The sequence below is a fragment of the Ranitomeya variabilis genome, chromosome 5 (assembly GCF_051348905.1).
Source record: "Ranitomeya variabilis isolate aRanVar5 chromosome 5, aRanVar5.hap1, whole genome shotgun sequence".
Lineage (NCBI taxonomy): Eukaryota > Metazoa > Chordata > Amphibia > Anura > Dendrobatidae > Ranitomeya > Ranitomeya variabilis.
In genome coordinates, this window is record NC_135236.1 from 102,641,379 (window position 1) to 102,665,371 (window position 23,993).

General features: G+C 46.1%; 1 protein-coding gene and 1 long non-coding RNA gene across 3 annotated transcripts in view; one reads left to right on the plus strand and one right to left on the minus strand.

Annotated features, from left to right (window-relative positions):
* LOC143775207 (uncharacterized) lies at positions 1 to 23,528 on the minus strand. The gene is made up of 3 exons (XR_013215593.1): positions 22,957 to 23,528; positions 15,983 to 16,076; positions 1 to 163 (listed from the first exon to the last, which is right to left on the minus strand). It is a non-coding gene; the product is annotated as an uncharacterized LOC143775207 (long non-coding RNA).
* The window catches only part of GMCL1 (germ cell-less 1, spermatogenesis associated), a 158,174-nt gene that overhangs the window by 14,341 nt on the left and 119,840 nt on the right, over positions 1 to 23,993 (plus strand). The gene's annotated exons all lie outside the window — the stretch shown is intronic.

Consider the following 23,993-nt stretch of genomic DNA (forward strand, 5'->3'; position numbering starts at 1 on the left):
TGAGTGCATCCCGTCAGCAGGTCTGACTCCAGGAGGGTTCTCTAAATGGAAACTGGTTAGACATTTCTTACTTTTCTGCCACCTCCTGCCTGACCTTCGTGAAGCTGGCTGTGTCGTAGTAAGGATCGGACCCATCGAGGATGACTACTCTAACAGATCCTTCCTGTGAATGGTGTGAAATGAGAAGCCCGTGTGAGGGAGGCGTCTTTATCTCCTTGTGTGGTCTTATTTTTCCTTTTTATACGACTGTCCCGAGCACATAATTTTATTTATATTATATTTTTTGCATATGAAAACTACATTTACTGGAATTTGGCTACTGTTACTTAGGTCTCACTCAGATCTTGTTCTCTTACCCATTATATGGGCATGTTCACATCTCATATGTTTTTTTTTAATTGCTGATCAAACGCAACCATTTAGGTGAATGGGTGTGGCAATATAATAAATGGCACGTGGGTTCCGTCCATATGTCATTTGTATATTTTTCATATGTGAGTGAACAAAAATGTATTACAATCCTATCTAGCATAGGCATGTGCTAGAATGTCGCAAAATGCCATATTCCAGAATGAGGGCTGTCACGATAATGTAAAAATGCCATATTGTGAGTTTAGTTCTAGAAGGTACCATGGCACAGACACACGCTGCAGATTCGACCCCCCCCCCCCTTTCTCCCCTACTGCATTCACTGATACAAAAACAAATCCCTATGGCAGACACACTCGGTGCAACTTGATACCAATGTGTAGCAGCTAGTGATGGGCGAATACACTCGTTAATCGAGATTTCGCGAGCATGCTCGTGGCTCCTCCGAGTATTTTTTAGTGCTCGGAGATTTAGTTTTTCAGTTTTTCTTGCCGTAGCTGAATGATTTACCTATGTTAGCCAGCATAAGTACATGTCGGGATTCCCTAGCAACCAGGCAACCCCCACATGTACTTATGCTGGCTAATAGATGTAAATCATTCAGCTGCGGCAGGAAAAACGAAATCTCCGAGCACTAAAAATACTCGGAAGACCCCCGAGCATGCTCGAGTAATGAGTATATTCGCTCATTACTAGTAGCAGCCCCTCCACTGAGCAGTTTATGGCTTTTAGCTGCAGCAGACAGTCTCCCTACGCTACTCATTCCCCTCTCCTACCTGGTACTTATTGAAACTGGTGTGGAAACCATGAGCTTCCTTTGTTCTATTAAAGTGATATATATAGGGTCACCGATCCTGGCTAAAGATATAAGAATTATATATTCCGGATGTCCATCGATAGATCTATACCTCACTGAAACAGCTAGCAGCTAAGCGCAACAAGTGCAGAGTGGATTTCTCCGTAAGTGGGTCATGTAATTACTTCGTGTTTACACTTAAAAGAATCCTCATGATGTGGGGCACATCTTCATCATTGTGTATTTAGCATACGAGATTCATACAGCGAGCTAGACATAAAATAGTGTTCATAATTCTAAGTAAAGGGAAGGTTTCAGCCTCTAAGTGAGGTCACCACAGGGGGAGTGCCTGGGTTTTGGGCTGTGAGATAGCTTAGTGAGACAGCAGTTTTGCAGTGTCTTTTTGTCCGAGGTCTAGCTGCTGTACAGATGTGTGGTGCATCTAGATGTAGCCCCTCCTCCTCAGCACACAGCCAGCCATGGTGATGCAATGACATAACGACCTGTAAGTGTTCTTTTCAATTGTTATCCTTTTTTTTATTTGTAATTGTATTGTACATATGATTTGTGTCCTTTATAATATTGTTTCTCTGTCGCCCATGACGGCACCACGGAGAGAGGGGATCCGCCCACCAAGGACAGGAAACCTACAGATAAAAAGGCGGTACCACTCTCCCGCATCAGTTGGTTTCCTGTCCTTGATGGGAGACCTACAGACTCACCAGAAGAAGATCATCGTGGGATTCCGGGGCCAATCAGTCCGACTCAGGCAGCTGGGGTCCCTCTGCCTCGGCTGGTGTGGTGACCCGAAGCGCCACCGCTGGGGCTAGTGGGCCTCTAGGGTGTGCGGGGGAGGTGACATGGAGTTCGCGGTCACCTCCCTAGGTAAGATGCAGCAGCGGCAACATCCAGGGGGGTCCCTCTGTGGTTGCGGGAGAGGTAGCGCGGCTCTCCCCCCTTCAAGCGTCAGTCTGCACACTGCATGGCCAGGAGGCGTGCAGGGACCGCGCATGCAGGCTGCAAGCAAACCGGGAGCTCCGGAGAGGCAGCGTTTCATGTGCGCCATGGGCAGCGCCATCTTGGGCCGCCCGCGCGTGTGCGGGAGCTCCTGCGGCGCCGAATGGCGTGGGCGCCGGCGTTCTGCGAGCGCTTCTGCGCAGTCACCGGATGGGCGCTTCTGCGCAGGCGCCGGGTGGGCGCTTCTGCGCAGCCGGCGGCGGCGTTCGATTCTGAGCGCTTCTGCGCAGGCGCCGGATGGGCGCTTCTGCGCAGGCGCCGGATGGGCGCTTCTGCGCAGGCGCCGGATGGGCGCTTCTGCGCAGGCGCCGGATAGGCGCTTCTGCGCAGGCACCGGATGGGCGCTTCTGCGCAGGCGCCGGGAACGAGGCCGCAGCTATTGCGCAAGCGCGCCACGAGAAGCGCGGCGATATAAAATGGACCTGGCTCCAGTCATCAGGAGGCGAAAGACCGCAGCGCAAGCAGCGGCACAAGCCTCAACACCAGCGCAGAGCGCAGCACTAGTGCAGAGCACGGCACCGGCGCAGAGCACAGCATCAGCGGCCAGAGCAGAGCGGCGGTCAGCCGCATCATCAGTCGATTGACAGCAGCCTACGTGAGGCCATACCTGCAATCAGAATGAGTGACATGGCATCACCCTTACCTGAGTCACCACCACCACCATCAGCATCGCCGCAGCAGCAGCAGCAGCAAAAACGGCGACAGCAAAAAGGACACCAGGACACCACCGGTAAAGAACGCCAAAGGTCCCAACATAGCAAGGGGTCCAGTACGGCGTCGGGGAAAAAGACGGACATGGAGCATCCTCAACCGGGAAAGAAGAGCTTAGGGAAAACCAAGCATAGGATTTGTGCCCTGTGTAAAGAAGATCTTCCAAATACCTGGGAGAAAAGACTTTGTAGTATATGTATACAGCAAACAGTATCCAAGGGGCTTCCCGGGTTTGCAGCTGACCTCAAAACCCTGATTAAGAATCAGGTAGAAGACACCTTTAAGTCTCTGAAAAGGGGAAAAAAACGGAGGAAGACTAAACACAGGTCTCCGTCCCCGGTGTCTAATACAGACAAGGATAGTGCGGACTCAGATTCATCTGACTCCTCCACCACCTCCTCCTCTTCTTCGTCATCGTCTTCTTCCTCTGGGGGTCACAGCTGTTTCCCCTTAGAAGACACCGATGGCCTCATTAAAGCAGTGAGGAGCACTATGGGGTTAGTAGACTCTCACCCCAAAAGGTCGGTTCAGGACATCATGTTCGGAGGTCTTGAGCAAAAGAAAAAGAGGGCTTTTCCACTCAATGAAACTATTTCCGCACTAATCAAAAAGGAGTGGAAGAAACCCTTGAGAAAGGCGTTATTGACGCCAAAAAGGAAGTACCCCTTTGAAGACGAATCTTGCTCCTTCTGGGAAAAAGCCCCCAAGCTAGACGTAGCTATTGCTAAAGCGTCTAAAAAATTTGCCCTTCCTTTTGAAGACATGGGGGTCTTAAAAGACCCTATGGACAAAAAAGCGGATGCTTTTCTCAAAAGTGCCGGGGAAGCATCTGGAGGAGGTCTAAAGCCAGCAGTCGCAGCCGCATGCACGTCCCGTTCATTAATGATTTGGTTAGACCAACTGGAGGGCCAGCTAAAGGGGAAGGCGTCCCGTGACTCCATACTGAGCACCTTGCCGGTACTAAGAGGGGCGGCCGCATTTTTAGCAGATGCTTCTGCTGATTCTATTAGATTGGCTGCCAGGTCAGCGGTCTTCTCTAACGCGGCAAGGCGCGCCCTCTGGCTTAAGTGCTGGCCAGGGGACTTACAGACGAAGTCTAAATTATGCACTATTCCTTGTGAAGGGGAATTTCTGTTTGGCCCCACCCTGGACGACATCCTGGAGAAGGCAGGAGATAAAAAGAAATCTTTTCCTGCCCTGGGTTTCCCCGCTTACAAACGGCCCTTTCGGAGCAAGAGGTTTTTCCGTAAAAAGCAAGGGAGAAACCAGGGAAAATGGGAGGATAAGAAAAACAGAAATAAAGGGTACCTGTTTAATAAAAACCCCGGCGACAACAAGAAACCCTCTCAATGAAGGTTGGCCCCGGGTGGGGGGGAGATTGTCACTCTTTCTCCCGGCCTGGGAAAAGATTACATGCAGCCAATGGATCCTGGGCATAATAAAATCAGGTCTAAAGCTAACATTTCTGAGAACTCCTCGTCCCTTCTTTTCAATAACCTCTCCAAAGTCTTCAGCGGAAGAACAATGGGCATTAGAGAACGAGGTCCTAGGACTAGTGGACAAGGGGGTTCTTCTAGAAGTCCCTCCACAAGAAAGAGAACAAGGTTATTATTCCCCTCTATTCCTGAGAAAAAAACCAGATGGGTCTTACAGGACTATCATAAACCTGAAGAGCCTAAACAAATACCTAGAGATTCAACCATTCAAGATGGAGACGATAAAATCCTCTATAAAAATGCTTTTTCCTCGATGTTTTATGGTAGTCCTGGACCTGAAGGATGCCTATTATCACGTCCCAATCCACATAGATCACCAGAGGTTTCTCAGGATAGCAGTTCATGTCAGGGGGACATTACGCCACTTTCAATTCTCAGCCCTACCGTTCGGACTGGCAATAGCCCCGAGAATATTCACAAAAATAATTTCGGAGGTAATGGCTCATCTCAGAGAGCAAGACACCTTGATTGTACCATACCTGGACGATTTTTTGATAATAGGCTCCTCCCCCCAACACTGCAGCAATCAGCTGGATACAGTGACAAGGTCCCTACAGGATCTGGGTTGGCTGATAAACTTGAAAAAGTCCAGACTGGTACCTTCCCAGGTCCAAGAATATCTGGGTCTAATACTGGACTCTATAAAGGAAGAGTGCCGTCTTCCAGAGGAAAAAATACAAAGCATGATAAGACGAGTGGCCAAAATACAAGCCCTCCCTTCTATAACACTACGCCAGGCTATGTCCCTCTTAGGATCCATGACTTCGTGCATACCGGCGGTCCAATGGGCGCAGCTCCATTCGAGACACCTTCAATGGCAGATTTTATCAGAAGAGATCTCTCTGGGAGGGCATTTAGAAAGTCGGTTGAGATTATCTCCAAAAACAACTCAGTCACTAACCTGGTGGGCATCACTAAGGAATCTTTCCCAGGGAGTCCCATGGGTAATCCCAATCTCAAAGATACTGACGACAGATGCAAGCCCCAGTGGCTGGGGGGCTCATTTAGGCGACCTAGTAGCTCAAAACACCTGGCCAACATCCCTGCGGGAGGAATCCTCCAATATGAAAGAGCTCCTTGCGGTCAAGTTCTCCCTCCAGGAATTCTTGGGGGCCCTTCACTCCCACCACGTCAGAGTCATGTCGGACAACAGGGTGGTAGTAGCATACCTGAATCACCAGGGGGGGACTCGCTCCAAAAAACTGATGGAGGTAACCAACGAAATTTTTCAGATAGCCGAGAGCAACCTTTTATCCCTGACAAGTCTACACATAAGGGGGGTGGACAACTTCAAAGCGGACTTTCTAAGCCGCTCCAGTTTAAAGCAAGGAGAATGGGAGCTAAATCAGACGGTATTTACCCAGATTACAAGAAAATGGGGGGTTCCCAACATAGATCTCTTTGCCAACAACACAAACAAAAAAGTAACCTCCTTTTGCTCCATAAATCCTCAAGGGAACCCGGTAGCCCTGGATGCATTTCTGATTCCATGGCGGCATCATCTAGCTTACGCATTTCCCCCATTTGCCCTGATTCCGGCAGTGCTGAGGAAGATTCGGGAGGACAGGGCTCATGTAATCTTAATAGCCCCGTTCTGGCCGAAGAGACCTTGGTTCTCTTGGATGAGGAGAATGTCGATATCCGACCCGTGGGTACTCCCAGACCTCCCAGACTTGCTCTCCCAAGGGCCGATCAACCATCCACAAGTTATGAACTTACACTTGACGGCCTGGCATTTGAGAGGAAGCTACTAGAGGATAGAGGATTTTCACCAGCATTAGTATCCACTCTCTTACAAAGTAGGAAACCGGTCACGACAAAACAATACGGGAAGATATGGAAGAAATTCCTATCATCATCAGGTTCCAAAGTAGGAGAAAAGGTTCCCCTTAAAACTGTATTAGAATTTTTACAAAAGGGGTTGGAGATCGGTTTAGCCACGAGTACCCTGAAAGTCCATGTGGCAGCATTGGGAGCTCTGTTTAATTACGATCTGGCAGGGAATCGGTGGGTTTCAAGGTTTATCAGGGCAGCAAGCAGATCAAGGCCAATTCCAATTAAAACCTCCCCTCAATGGGATTTAAATTTGGTCCTTAGAGCCCTGACTAAACCTCCCTTCGAACCCTTGGAGGAGGTCCCGTTAAAAATGCTATCCCTCAAAACTTCCCTGCTGGTTGCCCTCACATCCGCTCGTAGGATTAGCGACATACAAGCTTTATCTGCTAACCCTCCATACACTCAGGTTTTAGAGGATAGAGTTATTCTCAAGATAGATCCTGCATACCTCCCGAAAGTGGCTTCCCGGTTCCATAGAACTCAAGAGATCTCTCTTCCCTCCTTCTGTCCTAACCCTAAAAATAAAGAGGAGGAAGCATTACATACGCTAGATGTAAGGAGATGTCTCATACAATATTTAGAAGCCACTAGAGAGAGTAGGGAGGATGCCTCTCTTTTTGTATGCTTTCAGGGTCCCCGAAAGGGGAAAAAAGCCTCCAAATCCACTTTGGCAAGATGGGTCACGGACGCTATCAGCTTGTCATATTCGTCAAGTGGAGTGTCTGTTCCAGGGGAAGTCAAGGCTCACTCAACGAGGGCAGTGGCGGCTTCTTGGGCGGAGAAGGCCGGAACCTCTATCGATCAGATATGTAGAGCCGCTACTTGGTCATCACCTTCCACATTCTATAGACACTATAGATTGGACCTTATTTCCTCTTCGGACCTTACTTTCGGTAAAAGGGTTCTGGAAGCGGTGGTCCCTCCCTGAATGTACAATCTATGAAATCTCTCCGTGGTGCCGTCATGGGCGACAGAGAAAAATATAGTTCTTACCGATAACGGTATTTCTCTGAGCCCATGACGGCACCCGTACATTCCCTCCCTTCACTTATGGGTGTGCACGTTAATATAGTGCCATAGTTTATTTTTTGATAGGCCACGTGGTATCTCAATTAAGTTAATATAAAGTAATGTTGAAACTAATAAGCTGTTCCATAGTCTCCCATCGTTCTCTAGTAAACAACTGATGCGGGAGAGTGGTACCGCCTTTTTATCTGTAGGTTTCCTGTCCTTGGTGGGCGGATCCCCTCTCTCCGTGGTGCCGTCATGGGCTCAGAGAAATACCGTTATCGGTAAGAACTATATTTTTTATACCTCTGTAAACACTGCCTACCTTTTTTTGGAGTATAACATTGCGAGCTTGTCACTCCTTGGTCTATAACGAACTGTCGCGTCCTCTGAGGTGAATTACGCTACTGATTTGGTTTGGCTCCGGACTTGTTAGCAATTAAGAGAATCGGAGCTGGTGGCAGCAGAATTTGTCCTGTGCATTGGGAGGCTTGGTAGCGACTGCAGCGTTGATAATTTCTGTTCCCGCCTGAGTCGGAATAGTAATATTGCCCTCGCTGCAGCGCGCCCAATCGCCAGAACATAGCGGGCAGCCTTTCTGGCTACTAATTACCCTAGGTGCAGTACTCTGACTGACATGAGGGAAAGGGGGATGCCAGAGAGCTGCAAGTTCCAAACTGGAACTGGGAAGTGGGATATAGATAAATCCCCTTCAGAAAGAATCAGGGGCAACCAAACAACCCCGGTTCAGTCACATTGGTGTGAGTGGTGAGGATGATAAAGACATCTTCTCCATGAACCGTGACATATCCAGTGGGATTCGTGACAAGGGCTAAGAAACATTGCTCCTGAGGGAGAATAAACCTACACTAGGGTGCTAACTAGATCACCATGGTACGGCACACACACACACACACGGTGTGCACTTCTCTTAGTATACAGCCGTAGAGACCCTGCAACGTGCATGATGCCTTACACCAGGGGTGGGCAGTTCATTTTCCCCAGGGGCCACATGAGACTGTGACTGTCGTGGAGGGTCGGACCAATAAGCTGAAATTAATTATGTTCAATATTAGAGAGGTTGTCTGGTCAAAACCGGTAAGTCTGCAGTCACGCTGTGTGACTGCGGAGTTATGAATCCCCCCTGCACTGCGCTGTGCCCACTTTGTATGTATAACGCATACATACCCTCTGGTATCAGGTCGGAAGCTGGCAAATCACGGCAGTGCACAATGCATGGACTGGGGGGTTTCATAAGTTTGCAGTCACACAGAATGACTGCAGACTTATCAGTTTTGACCGGACAACCCCTTTAATATATTAATTAGAATTAAATTATTAATTGTACCACTTAATATTGAGCAGAATTAAGTATGCTGACACCACCTATACGCAGTAGGATCCCACATCCCTCATATACAGTATGAGCCCCCACATAGCCTGCTCTATATAGTATGAGCCCCGCAAATGCAGATACAAATATATAAAACCGCCAAAACAAACCTACTTTCTTGCTCCTGTCCTCTGTGTTGTGTGCTCCGGTGCACTGACTCCGCACAGCAGACGCCATGTAGTGACGTCATCACCTCTGCTGATTGGTGCAAGAAGGATTCGGCGGTTATCTGTGGATGTAGGTAGAGGCGATATCTGGATGCAGGCCGAGGGCCGGACTGGGACCGTCTTTGGGTCGGATGTGGTCCGCGAGCCGCACTTTGCCTAGACCTGCCTACACACCCAGCAATCAGTGGGTCATCTAATATAAGTTACATGGCTATGCCATATTGCTCAATGTGACATGACCCGGAATTCAATACATGACTATTCTGGCAATGACGCCCTGTTTGTCTCCCTGAGTCCGTACCCTCCACTTCTCCTGTATATTGTGCTTCTCTAGGCCTGAGCTGTATTAGCAGGCAGGAGCTGTGTGAACCTGTCACAGAATAAATCAAAAGTCCTGTGGTCACAATTGAATATTGACTGAAGGAGGTGCTGGGAATCATCTGCAGAGTATGGCGGTATCACAAATCACAGGACGGATGCAGAAGTACATCAGGAGCCTTCATGTCGCTGCCTGGCTTTTGTTGAGGGCATTTGTATGCAATTTTAAAGTGGGGAAATAGTTACTAAAGTAAAATATTTGCCTCTATATCGCAGTCTAGTCAAAATTACCGTTTCCAAAAAAAATCAGTATTTACTCCATGAATTATGATGATTATCACAATGGTGGCTCCTGTCAGGGAATGAGATATTTATGTCAAGCTCTTGGATTTTATGTGTTGGAAGCAGGAAAAATGGGCAATGTAAGGACCTGAGCAACATTGACAAGGGCTAAAGTGTAGGATGTGATGACTTGTGAAACAGCGAGAGGGTTAAAGGAGTTGTTCACTCAGAGTATACTGATGACCTGTTTCTGGGATAGGCTATCAGTATCCTAATAATTCGACACCCTCCGGTCAGCTGGTATTGGCAGCATCCTGATGTACACACATGAAACAGGAGGTGCACTATGCAACTCCATTCAGTACGTTGTGTCCACAGCTGGATACTACAGAACGGCTCTTGTTGGTTTGTGCTGCAGGACAGTTCGTATTCTTGACTATACGCAAGAAGAAGGTGGCAAACTGGTGAAGGTGGTTTTATGTCCTGAACAATGTGTTTCTTGAGAACCTCGGGTCCTGGCATTTGGTTGGTACTTTGACATGTACCATCTATCTACCTCAATATTGTGTAGACCTAGTGGCTGATTCATTAAAGGGAATTTGTCACCCCAAAAATCGTATATGAGCTAAGGCCACCTGTATCAGGGGCTTATCTAAAGGTACCGTCACATTAAGCGACGCTGCAGCGATATCGACAACGATGTCGATCGCTGCAGCGTCACTGTGTGGTCGCTGGAGAGCTGTCACACAGACAGCTCTCCAGCGACCAACGATGCCGAAGTCCCCGGGTAACTAGGGTAAACATCGGGTTCCTAAGCGCAGGGCCGCGCTTAGGAACCCGATGTTTACCCTGGTTACCAGTGTAAATGTAAAAAAACCCAAACAGTACATACTTACATTCCGCTGTCTGTCACGTTTGCTGTCAAACACAACGATACACGCCGATCTGACGACCAAATAAAGTTCTGGACTTTCAGCAACGACCAGCGATATGACAGCAGGATCCTGATCGCTGCTGCGTGTCAAACACAACGATATCACTATCCAGGACGCTGCAACGTCACGGATCGTTGTCGTTTAGTGTGAAGGTATCTTTAAGCATTCTGTAATGCTGTAGATAAGCCCCCAATGTAAACTGAAAGGTAAGAAAAACAGGTTATATTATCCTCACCCAGGGGCATTCCCGCTGCGGTCCGGTTCCGATGGGCTTCGCGGACCGGGTCCGGCGCTTCCCATCTTCATACAATGGTGTCCTCTTCTTTTCTTCTTCTTGCCGCAGCTCCTGCGCAGGCGTACTTTGTCTGCCCTGTTGAGGGTAGAGCAAAGAACTGCAGTGCGCAGGCGCTGGGCCTCTCTGACCTTTCCCTGCGCCTGCGCACTGCAGTACTTTGCTCTGCCCTCAACAGGACAGACAAAGTACGCCTGCGCAGGAGCCGCGGCAGGAAACAAAGAAGAAGGCGTCATCGTATGAAGATAGGAGGCGCCGGACCCGAGCCACACCTTTCTGGGCACATGACAAATGATCTATATCGCTGACATTGTGATCCACCCGAGGCTGTTAACTAGTTAAATGCCGCTGTCAATCTCTGACAACGGCATTTAACTCGCACTTACAGGGATCGCATCAGTGACCCCGGTCGCATGTTCGCTGGTCACAGATGGGTCGGCATGACAACCAGAGGTCTACAGCAGACCTCTATGGTTGTCATTGCCATATTGCTATGAGTGCCGCCCTGTGGTCGGCGCTCATAGCAAGTGAGCATTTCTACTATTCACAGGCGATCTGATCATCGCCTCTATGTAGCAGAGGCGATCAAAGAATTGCAGCTTCTAGTCTCCCATAGAGACTATTAAAGCATGCAAAAAGTAAAAAAAAGTTTTTAAAAATATATATAAAAAAAGAAAATATAAAAGTTCAAATCACCCCCCTTTTTGCCCCATTCAAAATAAAACAATGAAAAAAATTCAAATGTACACATATTTGGCATTCACAGTCGCCTAAGCTATCAATATAAAAAGAATTAACCCGATTGCTAAAAGGTGTAATGAGAAAATCTAAAAACAGAATTGCTTTTTTTTTTGTCACCTCTAGTGATGAGCGAATGTGCTCGTTACTCGAGACTTCCGAGCATGCTCGGGTGTTCACCGAGTTTCTTGGGCGTGCTCATAGATTGTTTGTGTCTCCAGAGCTGCATGATTTGCGGCTGCTAGACAGCCTGAATACATGTGGAGATTCCCTAACAAGCAGGCAATCCCTGCATGTGTTCAGGTTGTCTAACGGCTGCAAATCATACAGCTGCGGGGACTCAAAAATTAATGTACGAGCACGCCCAAGATACTCGGAGAACACCCAAGCATGCTCTGAAAACTCGAGTAACGAGCACACTCGCTCATCACTAGTCACCTCTACATTGCAATAAAAATGCGATAACGGGCCATCAAAAGATCAAATCTAAACAAACATGGTATCAATAAAGAGTCAGCTCGACGCTCAATAAATTAAGCCCTCACCCAGCCCCTGATCATGAAAAACGGAGACGCAACAGGTCTCAGAAAATGGCATTTTTTTTTTATTCAAATTTTGGATTTTTTTTTCACCACTTAAATAAAAAAGAACCTAGACATGTTTGGTGTCTGTGAACTCGTAGCGACCTGGAGAATCATAATGGCAAGTCAATTTTAGCATTTAGTGAACATGGTAAAAAAACCCAAAAACTATGGACTTGTACCCTTTTTGCAATTTCACTGCACTTTGGAATTTTTTTCCTGTTTTCCAGTACACGATATGTTAAAGGGAACCTGTCACCCTCAAAATCGTATATGAACTAAGCCCACCAGCATCAGGGGCTTATCTACAGCATTCTGTAATGCTGTAGATAAGCCCCCGATGTATCCTGAAAGATGAGAAAAAGAGGTTATATTATACTCACCCAGGGGCGGTCCCGCTGCGGTCCGGTCCGGGGCCTCCCATCTTCTTACGATGATGTCCTCTTCTTGTAGTCACGCTGCAGCTCTGGCGCAGGCGTACTTTGTCTGCCCTGCTGAGGGCAGAGCAAAGTACTGCAGTGCGCAGGCATCGGGAAAGGTCAGAGAGGTTCAGCGCCTGCGCACTGCAGTACTTTGGTCTGCCCTCAACAGGACAGAGAAGTACGCCTGCGCAGTAGCGCCGATGCCAGTAAGCCATGAAGCAAGCGGGAGGGCAGTATCGCAAGAAGATGGGAGGCGCCGGACCAGGACCTGCAACACCCGTCAGACCCGCCTGCCCCCAGGTGAGTATAATAAAACTTATTTTTCTTCTCTTGCAGGTTGGATTGGGGGCTTATCATTATAGAATGCTGTGTATAAGCCCTGAAAGGCAGTGCCCGTAACTCATATCCGCCAAACCTGGTGACAGGTTCCCTTTAAAAATTGAGAGTCCTCAGTGGTTGATACAGTTTAATGACTAACTGAAAAGATGGTAACAGATTGCAAGCTTTCCAGACTACTCCGGTCTCTTCATCAGGCATAAACTAATATGAAATCTGAAGAATCACATATTTATACACAACACCACACAGAAATAATGCAGTAGATGAGACAAGTGACATGAAACAGAACTATCAGTATGGCAGGAGAGAAACTGTTGTGGCCATGTGTATATTGGAACAGTTCATAGATAAGTAGTGTGAAAGTCCTTATTGTCCTGTGATTGATCTCTGGTGCATGGTTGTGATGCCCCCAAATGGTATAAAGAGCACATTCCTTAGCTTATGTAGAAAGACACAAATCCATGCGACACATTCATTCTTGCACTGAGAGTGTCAAAGGTTGCCATAAGTTTGTACTCCCAAATGTTTGTCTCTGAAACTTGAAGTTGCCTTTTAATACCAGTAATTTCATGTCCATAATGCTGTGATCAGGGGGACAAAAATGTTTGGCCACAAGTAGATACATTCTTTTTTTCTTTTATTGTATGGCAATGAGAGTTCATACTTGTGCTAAGCTTTTGCCCTATCTCCCCCATATACAGACCCCCCCCCCCCTTGCTGGACATTTGGTACATATAATTAAGTACACCACATTAGATGAGATGCAGCTGAAAGTACCCAGGATCTTGTGGTCCTGATGGGATTTGGGGATCTTTATCTTGTCTGTGGTCATTATAATGTTCCACGAACACTTTAATCAATTTCATCCCACCATCAACTTAAAGGGGGTGTCCACTACTAGGACAACCCCTTCTTGAACTAAATGTTTCGCCAAAATAAAATAAAAAAAAAACTATACTTGCCGCCTGTGCTGTTGCCGTTCCCGCGATGTCAGCACTCACGGTCCTGGTGCTCTTTCTCGTTGTGACACGTGACCCTGGCGCCCAATCAGCGCTGGCCTCAGCATGAAATGAAGGCCAGGGATCAGCTGCAGCCCAGATTTACTCCTCATGTTCAATCCGTACGAAGGCGGAGAGAGTGATATCAGCGCTGATTGGGCGCTGGGCAGCATGAACTGTTCCAATATTTACGGCCACAAATGTTTCTCCCCTTCCCATCCTGATAGTTCATGCCTCATGTCACATGTCTTATGTATTGCTTTATTCTTGTGTCTTGTTATGTATAAATGTGACTCCCCAGATTGTATGTTATACGGAGCCTGAAGACAGAGGTGTATCTAGCCTTTCCTGCCCCGGGGCAAAGGATCAGTTTGGTGCCCCCCCCCCCCAAACCTCCCCCATTTGAACCTTAACTCTATTGAAACTGTATGACCAAGCCAAGGTACATTCCTGAATCTCCATAATGTTAAAATAGATTACAATAAAAGTAAAATTAATTGAGACAGCGGTAGGTTAAGTGTTTTTGAATATCCATATTGAATCAGGAGCCCCATATAATCCTGCATAAAGGTTAATAATGGCCCCATAAGATGCTCCATAGACACATTTGCCCAATATAGTGCTGCAGAAACGTTGATTATGGCCCCATAAGATGCTCCATAGAGACACTTGCTCCATATAGTGCTGCGCAAACGTTATGGCCCCATAAGATGCTCCATACAGACACTTGCCCACTTGCACAAAGGTTATGGCCCCCATATAGTGCTGCACAAAGGTTATGGCCCCCATATAGTGCTGCACAAAGGTTATGGCCCCCATATAGTGCTGCACAAAGGTTATGGCCCCCATATAGTGCTGCACAAAGGTTATGGCCCCCATATAGTGCTGCACAAAGGTTATGGCCCCCATATAGTGCTGCACAAAGGTTATGGCCCCCATATAGTGCTGCACAAAGGTTATGGCCCCCATATAGTGCTGCACAAAGGTTATGGCCCCCATATAGTGTTGCACAAACGTTATGGCCCCCATATAGTGCTGCACAAACATTATGGCCCCATATAGTGCTGCACAAACATTATGGCCCCCATATAGTGCTGCACAAACATTATGGCCCCCATATAGTGCTGCACAAACATTATGGCCCCCACATAGTGCTGCAGAAACATTATGGCCCCCATATAGTGCTGCACAAACATTATGGCCCCATAAGATGCCCCATACAGATATTTGCCCCATTTGCTGTTACTGCGATAAAAAAAAAAAAAAAATCACATACTCACCTCTCCGTCGCTCAGGCCCCCGGCACTTTCAATATTCACCTGACTTCGTTCCATTCGCCGCTCCATCTTCCGCCTCCTCTGCACTGATGTTTAGGCAGAGGGCGCGCACTAACTACGTCATCGCGCCCTCTGACCTCAGCGTCACTGCAGAAGACGGACCGGCGACTGGAACGAGGAGCAGGTGAATATCACGCTGCGCTCCCCCACCCTGTATACTCACCTACTCCTGGCGCGGTGCAGTCCCTGCTTCCCCGGCGCTGCTGCTTCTTCCTGTACGGAGTGGTCACCGTTACCGCTCATTACAGTAATGAATATGCGGCTCCACCCCTATGGGAGGTGGAGCCGCATATTCATTACTGTAATGAGCGGTACCATGTGACCGCTCAGTACAGGAAGAAGCCGGGGCGCCGGGCAGCCAAGGACCTGCACGTACAGCGCCAGGAGTAGGTGAGTATAATTAGACAGCCCCCGCTCCCTGGCCCTGCCAACCCCCTCCTTGGACCGCCGCATCATCAGGTGGCCCGCTAGCGCCCCCCTGTCGGCTGCACCCGGCTGATCCCCCCTGGATACGCCACTGCCTGAAGAGACCGGAGTAGTTTGGAAAGCTTGTACCGGTAATCTGTTACCATCTTTTCAGTTAGCCGTTAAAAGGTATCAACCACTGAGGACTCTCAATTCTTAATATTTTTCTATCTACTCGTTAACCCTGCACAAAGATATATATTTTTTCTATATCCTAAATATTCATTGGAGAATGAGAATGGTAAAATATAATCTATTTTTATTTGCTACATTTCCATTGCCGTGTTTTTCTATTTTTTTTTCCAGCAGCCAAATTAATTCACAAATTATATTCCGTGTCCCGCTGACTCCTTTCTCATTAACTCCAACTAAGTTGCGTTGTTGACGGCTTGGTTTACCCATCTGTAAAATTGTCTTGCTACAGTGAAGCCAGAAAACGGTTCTCTGTTCATTAGGAAAATCATTTCCTTTTACCATCTTACCTTTTATTAAACGAGGAGCAGGTTTTCAGCCAACATGGGACTTGTGATTTACCTTCACGGCCAGGCGGGCCTCTGTTGTAGAATGTGTTCATTACTATTCAACAAAGAGTATATTTTCAGGCCTTAAAGGGAAGTTATAATCAGAAAATGTCCTACTGTGTAAATTATTATTATTTTTTTTTTGTATTTTATATTTTTTTTCATATTTTGACAATTTAATTTTTTGTTAATAAAAAAATAGAAATCTTGCAGCTTCCACACTGTTTACTACGGTTTTTTGTATCTAACTTTCCATTGTTTCAGGAAACAACACATGTACATACCCACAATGAGCAGACTCTGGCCTTCTATTTTGTTTTGAAGCATTTAATGAGCTTGAGCAAAGATCATTGTAAAAGAAGAGGGTGAAGGGCCGGCTGTGTCATTGCCTGGTGTGATTGGTTGATGTTTTGCTTAGAGGCCATACCGGTCATTGAAATCATGACTGCGATGATAATGTGACCGCTGATCACGCCTCCTAAAAGGACAGTAAGTATCTCTCTAAAAAGGCCTATGTGGCCGGTGTGAAAATTGCAAGATCATTATTTTTCAATAATTATTGTGATATAAACAATTGCCAAATTTAAGAAAAGTAAATGTAACAAAAAACCTGATTTAGCAGTTCTTGATTCTCTGATGGCTTTCTATTTAAGGGTGTTTTCACCAATCAATGTCATTCTATAGAGTATAAAAAATGAACAGTAGTTTTCTTATATGTAGAGAAGAATATCAGGGCACCAGTTTCTGAAGCCTTTTTTAGTGTCTGAATGACCTATACAGCTATTTCACAACCTCTTGCACAGAACTCTTCAGGGTGGTGTAAGTTCCAAAACCTATATTAAGCTTTCAAGGAGAAGAAGAAATGTAAGCACTTTCCCAGTCTGCAGGTAAATCAGTCCATTTTTATTTTCTTAACATCCTGGACAATATCATACCGTGCGGTAGCACTAATATTGCAAATGCTGGTTCTTAGTGGACGTGTAGAAGCGCTATTGAAGTGCGAAACGTTCGTTGTCTGCCAAGTCTCACGTTTTTTTCTGAAATCCTTGCATTTGCAATATTAGTACTACCGCACTTTGATATTGTCCAGGATGTTAAGAAAATAAAAGTTGACTGATTGACCTGCAGACTGAGTGAGTGCTGACATTTCTTATTCTCCTTGAAAGTTTTCTCATGTGCTGTTAAAAAACATAAAACCTGAGCATAGTTCAGTCATTTACTCACACAAATAGCGCCACCTGGTGTTTATAGAACAGTTATGGCCTAAAACAGGGGTGGGGAACCTCAGGCCCCAGGGCCATTTACGGCCCTCGATAACCTTTTATCAGGCCCATGAGCAGATTCTCAGGGACCGCATTCTTGGGCAGAGAGGTGTATTTTGATTTCCATTTCCTCTTGCTCTGTTAGCACACACACACACACAGTGTTCACTACTGGACTGGACTGAAGGGCATGCAATGAAAGATTACATCCTGACACCAGTGCCAGAGTCAGAATGCACTTTGTGGGCGGAGTTTGTACGGCCCCTGAAGGATGGTATAAAAATCCAAATGTCCCTTTTGCCACCCTTTTAAATTGTTCCCGTAAATGAAGTATTTATCCCCTAAAATTATTGCAATTACACATGTTTTGTTATACACATGTTTATTTGCTTTTGTGTGTGTTGGAACATCACACAAAAGAGAGGGGAAAAAAAGGCAAATTGGACATAATTTCACTCAAAACCCTGAAATGGGCCAGACAAAAAAATGTTACTATGTGTCCAAAATTGTGGATAAACAAATTTGTTTCAAGCATGTGTGCTCATTCAAACTCAACTGTGGCAAGTAACAGGTGTGGGTAATATGAAAATAAAGTCTGAAACCAGATAAAAAGGGAGAAGTTGATTCAATCTTTTCTTGTGTGTCTGTGTGTGCCACACTAAGCATGGAGAATAGAAAGAGGAGAAGAGAACTGTCTTGAGGACTTAAAGGGAACCTGTCACCCCCCAAATCAAAGGTGTGCTAAGCCCACCAGCATCATCAGGGGCTTGTCTACAGGCCTCTCTGACCTTTCCCGGCCGGCGCCTGCGCACTGCAGTACTTTGCTCTGCCCTCAACAGGGCAGACAAAGTAGTCCTGCGCCGGAGCCACAGCGTGAATACAAGAAGAGGACATCATCGTAAGAAGATGGGAGGCCCCGGACCACGACGCCGATCGGACCGGGACCGCCCCTGGGTGAGTATAATCTTTTTCTCATCTTTCAGGATACATCGGGGGCTTATTTACAGCATTACAGAATGCTGTAGATAAGCCCCTGATGCTGGTGGGCTTAGCTCACCTTCGATTTTGGGGGTGACCGGTTCCCTTTAAGAACCAAAATTGTTGAAAAATATCAACCATTGCAAGGTTACAAGTCCATCTACAGAGATCTTGATGTTCCTTTGTCCACGATGTGCAACATAATCAATTGATGACATTCTCTTTTTGTGGGGGGGGGTCTGCTCGCCAGCTCGGGGATTTTATGATGTGCCTCAATGACAATCCTTTTAATATACGACTTACACATCATTATAGTGAGGCTGCGGTCGACTTCCTGGACATCCGTCTGGAGGTTGACTCTGACCGGCGCATCCAGACGGATGTGTACAGGAAGCCGACTGCCGTTAACTCTTTACTTCATGCATCTTCTGCCCATTACCCTGCCACTATTAGGGCCGTCCCAGTCGGACAGTTCCTCAGGGTTCGACGGATTTGCTCCACCGAGGCTAAATTCGAATCACAGGCTCTCGACCTGAAGGATAGATTTGCGGTCCGTGGCTACAGCCGCAGATCCATTAAGGCCGGTTACGATCGGGCACGTTTCACATCACGCAGTGATCTCTTGCATCCTAGGACCCAACGTCACATGGAGGGTGGAGATGGACACATCAGATTCATCTCCACCTTCAACCACGAATGGGAGAGTATGCGGTCTATTCTGAAGAAACATTGGCACGTTCTCCAGGCTGAGCCTTCCCTGCGTGCCACCTTGGGTACCTCTCCCCTCATGACTCCCAGGAGAGGCACTAATCTTAGCAATATATTGGTGAGGAGCCACTATATTCCAACTCCTGTGAGAAATGTGTTTGGTACAGTTGGCCCTCGTGCGGGATGCACTCCCTGTGGGCACTGTCTTGCCTGCGCCAATGTCCTGCGCTGCTCTGATTTCGCCTCTAGTGATGGCGCTAAGACATTTCAGATTAAAGAACGTATATCCTGTGGCACTACCAATGTCATATATTACGCTACGTGTCCGTGCCCCAGGATATACGTCGGTCTCACCATCAATGCAATGAGAAATTGCTTAAAGTGAGGGGGATTGATGTGCTTCACCTGGGTATTAGGGGTGGAGATTATAAAAAGCGATTAGCACAAATCGAGACTAAGTGGATTATTACGCTTAACACCATGACTCCCAATGGTCTCAACGAATCCCTTAGTTTCGCTCCCTACCTCTAATCTGTACATTTGTTGTGTTTGTTCTCATATTACCTCTTTGTGTGGTGACCCATCTTTGATTTCCACCATTTCCCATCCGGTGGTTCTTTGTTTTTTCGTGCTTTTATTGTTTTTAACTCGTTTTTTCTTTATTTATCTTTTATTGTTATTAGTTACTAGTTTCATGTGGACCTAGCCTCGGCCCCTCTTTTCCTGCTGCATGCCATTTTCTTCTCCAGGGAGCCGCTGCATTCGCCACATCTATGAGCTTCTGAACCACTCTGACTATCCATACATCTGCTGTACACATGAAGAGATCTGCAGCATTTCCGCGATCAGTTTGCATCAACAATCAACATTTGTCTATATAGCAATTTTTGTTATTATTATTTTTATTATGTATTACTGTTATCATGTGATGCAGGTGTCTGACTATAGTTAGTGATGCCTGCAGTATATTACTCTCTGTGAGCTTTCCTCTGTGCAGGTTCCGGTGCGGCTCTTACCTCTTTTCTTACTTTCTGTTATTGCAGCATACGCCCCTGTGTGGTTGTGCGCATCGCCCTGTGAGTGGGTGATTGCCGCACATGGACGGGTGTCTTTCAGGCCTTGTGCGCAGATCCGGAGTTTTCTCCTGACATGCGTGCTCGGTTTGACGCCAGGTCCTTGTGCGGAGTCTTCCCGCCGCAGTGCGCATGCGCCGACTCCGCCACTGGGATTGGCGGTTGCCGGACATGTGATCAGGGTCAGGGGGGTTATAGGCAGGTCCTTTTCTATCACACACCATCTCCCCTTGAGGAAGCGGCGTGTGTACGTCGCGAAACGCGCGTCGGGGGCTATCCACCGGTGGGATCCCTTCTCCTCTTCCCCCCTGCATTGGTAAGCATGGCGCTAATATTTATTGTGGATGTGTCCTGGGCTAGTTAACCAAATGTACTGCTGCACTTGCCTTAGACTCCTCGCTGGTCACTTACACAGTTATTTTGTTTTGGTGCCGTGCATTTTCCATGCTAATATTACTCTCTGCTATGTGATGTTATTTATACCGATGTGTGGGACCCTTTTCTTAGGGGTTACCACATGGGACTAACTGTCCATCATTTTCAGTGTCTTTACCGTGCATGGCATTGGGGTGGATTGGTTTAGGGCTGGTTTCTTTCCCCTTTCATGTAGTGCTGTGGAATGCTTGGCACTAGTACCTATGTCCTGTTTTTAATCTTTGAATTAATAAAAGTTTTGCTATATATATTTATACTTCTGGCTCTTGGTTCTCCTGTTTTTTGATATCCAATTTTGGAGCAAGGAAATTTGTTATTCGGGTTATTACCTTATATAGTCACTAGTACTTTATCCCGGGTCTGTTTGCTATGTATTCGGATTTTCTGTTAATAATAATCAAGAAGTCCCATGTCACTGTAGCTAATCTCCCTGGAAGCGGACAGCAGAGGAACATTTATGAAACGTAACGCAGCTTAGTGGATAAGTGGCCCCAATCAAGTTCCAAATTCAAGTTGTCCTGCAGGCCCATTGTGCATTGGTGTCAGCGCTAACTAGCTGTGGATATTTGAAGAAAATGAAACGCTATGGCAGGAGAACCAGGAGGACCCCACTGCTGACAGACAGAAAGCTTGACTGCTGTTTGCCAAAATTCTTTTGGAAAAGCGTCTTGTAACAGATGAGACCATGATAGAGCTTTTTGGTAAAGCACACCATTCTAATGTTTACGGAAAATGGAATCAGGCCTACAAAAATAAGAACATAGCACCTACAGTCAAATATGGTGAAGGTTCAAAAATGTTTTGTGGTCGTTTTGCTGCCTCTGGCACTGGGTGCCTTGACTGTGTGCAAGGCATCATGAAATCTAAAGACTACCAAAGGATTTTGGGTCACAATGTAATGCCCAGTGTCAGAAAGCTGGGTTTGCGTCCTAGGTCATGGGTCTTTCATCAAGCCATTGACCACAAATATACTTGAAGAAGCACCCATAAATGGCTGGAAGCAAAGCAGAGAAGAGTTCTGAAGTGGCCAGCAATGAGTCCGAATCTGAATCCTGTTGAACACCTTCAAATATGAGAGACCTGTGGAGCAGTTAGCAAAATAAGTGATCCAAAATTCCAGTTGAGATGTGTAACAAGCTTGTTGGTGGTTATAGGAGGTGATTGATTGCAAGTATTTATTCAAAAGGGTGTGCAACCAAATATTAATTTGAGAACGCGACCAATTTTGTCCAGGCCATTTGGGGGTTTTGTGTGAAATTGTCCAATTCGTCTTTTTCTGTTTTGCCTCACCACAAATCCTATGCCAGCCATTATGGCAGAGCTGAGAGGAACTGGAGAGCTTTGATGAATCAGACCCATAGTGCCTTCACTTCTGACAAATCTGACTCTGATGTTACAGTATAATATTACTAAATGAATTGGATGAAAAGTGAGGGGCTAAATGGGACCAGTAAGCAGGGGTTCCCCAAATGTTCTTGTTTATGGGTCGGGTTTGCTGCTGTTAGGCTCCTTTCACACATCAGGTTTTTTTGTTTCAGGCACAATCCGGCTGTTGTAAAAAAACGGATCCTTTGCAAATAGTGAAAAATCTGATGCAACTGATCCGTTTTTGTGCTGGATCCGGTTTTTATTTTCAACATGGAGTTTACAGTGGCTTTCTGGGAAAAAAAAAGTGGAGAGAGAATTTTGAAAGATCGTTCTGTGAAATTTCACTTTGAACAGTGCTTCAGTAGCAGGTACTTCGCCTGCAGTATTCTTAGGCTAGGTTCACATTGCGTTAGGGCAATCCGTTTAGCGCTAGCGGATTGCGCTAACGCAATGTTTATTTAGGGGCCGCATTAGGGGTCGCGGTAATGTCCCCGCTCTCACAGATCCCCGATCTGCGAGAGCGGGGAACGGACCTCGGGCGCGCCGCGGACGCTGCAAGCAGCGTCCGAGGCGCGCCACAGAAGAACGGCACATCGCTAGCGCGAGCCGAAAAAGGCACGCGCTAGTGATGCGCTACAGGGAAACTTCACATTGCTGTCAATGGGTGCGCTAACGGACCCGTTGCACGGCGTTAATTGCGACATTTTCGCCGTGCAACGCTGTCCGTTAGCGTGCACACATTAACGCAATGTGAACCTAGCCTTAGAGTACAGGCGGGATGTTGAGAGACTATTTTGATGGCTCAATCTATTTTGTGACATGGTAAATGATTCCTTTTTAGATGGTTTGCCAGAATGGGGGCCTTTACAGTTCTTTTTATCTGATCTGACAATGTGGAATTCAGGGGTACCATTAATCCCACTTAACAATGTCCTTTTCTTTGGAAACATTATAAAATAATGAATAGTAATGGGCTTCAAAAATTGAAATATTTTTCAAGTGGAGCCTCCATCCATGTCATGTTTAGTATAATGTATAAAAACTAGGCAAATAAAAAAAAAACAAAAAAACAACAAACCCCTAAAAGACTGAAAAACTGTTGTGGGCTCACCTGGTGAGATGGATTCTCTAATCTGTAGGTCAAGGTGAGCAACAATTAGCAAAGACGATGTAAGAGCGGACAAGACTTTCCGTACTGCTTGCAGACATGTGGAGCAGGAAGCACCGAGCCATATGCACAGCAACTTTAGATGCACGGTCAGTCCAGGACTCGCAGCAAATGGCAAGAGACTTAGGCAATCAGCAGACAAATGGTTAACAGCAGGCAGAATTGATGAGCAGAAAAATTGTATTCTTGCTTTCATAAAAGATTACACTCCATATAGTAGAGAAGAGCTTGCAGCAGACAAATGTTCAACCAGAGGTCTCAGCAAGGAAGCTATTGCACATAGTTGATAGATAAGCAGGAGTTTGCTGAAAAGATGATTACCATAACCAACTGAGAGAAATAGATTGTGAGACAAACTGCAGGAGCCCACATGGAACAGAATGCAAAGCTTACTGATTACACAGCTATCGGAGTCTGCCTTAAAAGATCTTGGGTGCTAAAAAGAAACACTGGGTTATTTGAGAAACCAGATGTGGACAACAGCAAAGGGTGGCGGCCATAGAAACAGGGGTTGGTGCTGGTGCCAGGCAGTTGAGTAACAAGTGCCGTTAGTATCAACCATCAAGTACTGGAATAAACTGACAACTAGGTGTCACCATAACTTTAGTCAAAGGGTTGTGTCCCTATAGAGGCTAAATTAGTCAGCTTTGATTGGGAAGGGCACAGAGAAAATGATCCCAGGTGCCAATTTGTTAATGTCTGGGTGAGTTACAGTGATAGAACCAAAGCCCAATGCAAAGTTATAAAAAAAAAAAATAATAATATTATTCTGGAAAATAAGTTTTTATCAATTCAGGTCAGGAAATGTGACTGGAAAAGTGATCCTTGTAAGATATATATATATATATATATATATATATATATATATATATATATATATATATATATATATATATATATATATATATATATATATATATATATACATACATACATTACAGACCAAAAGTTTGGAGACACCTTCTCATTTAATGATTTTT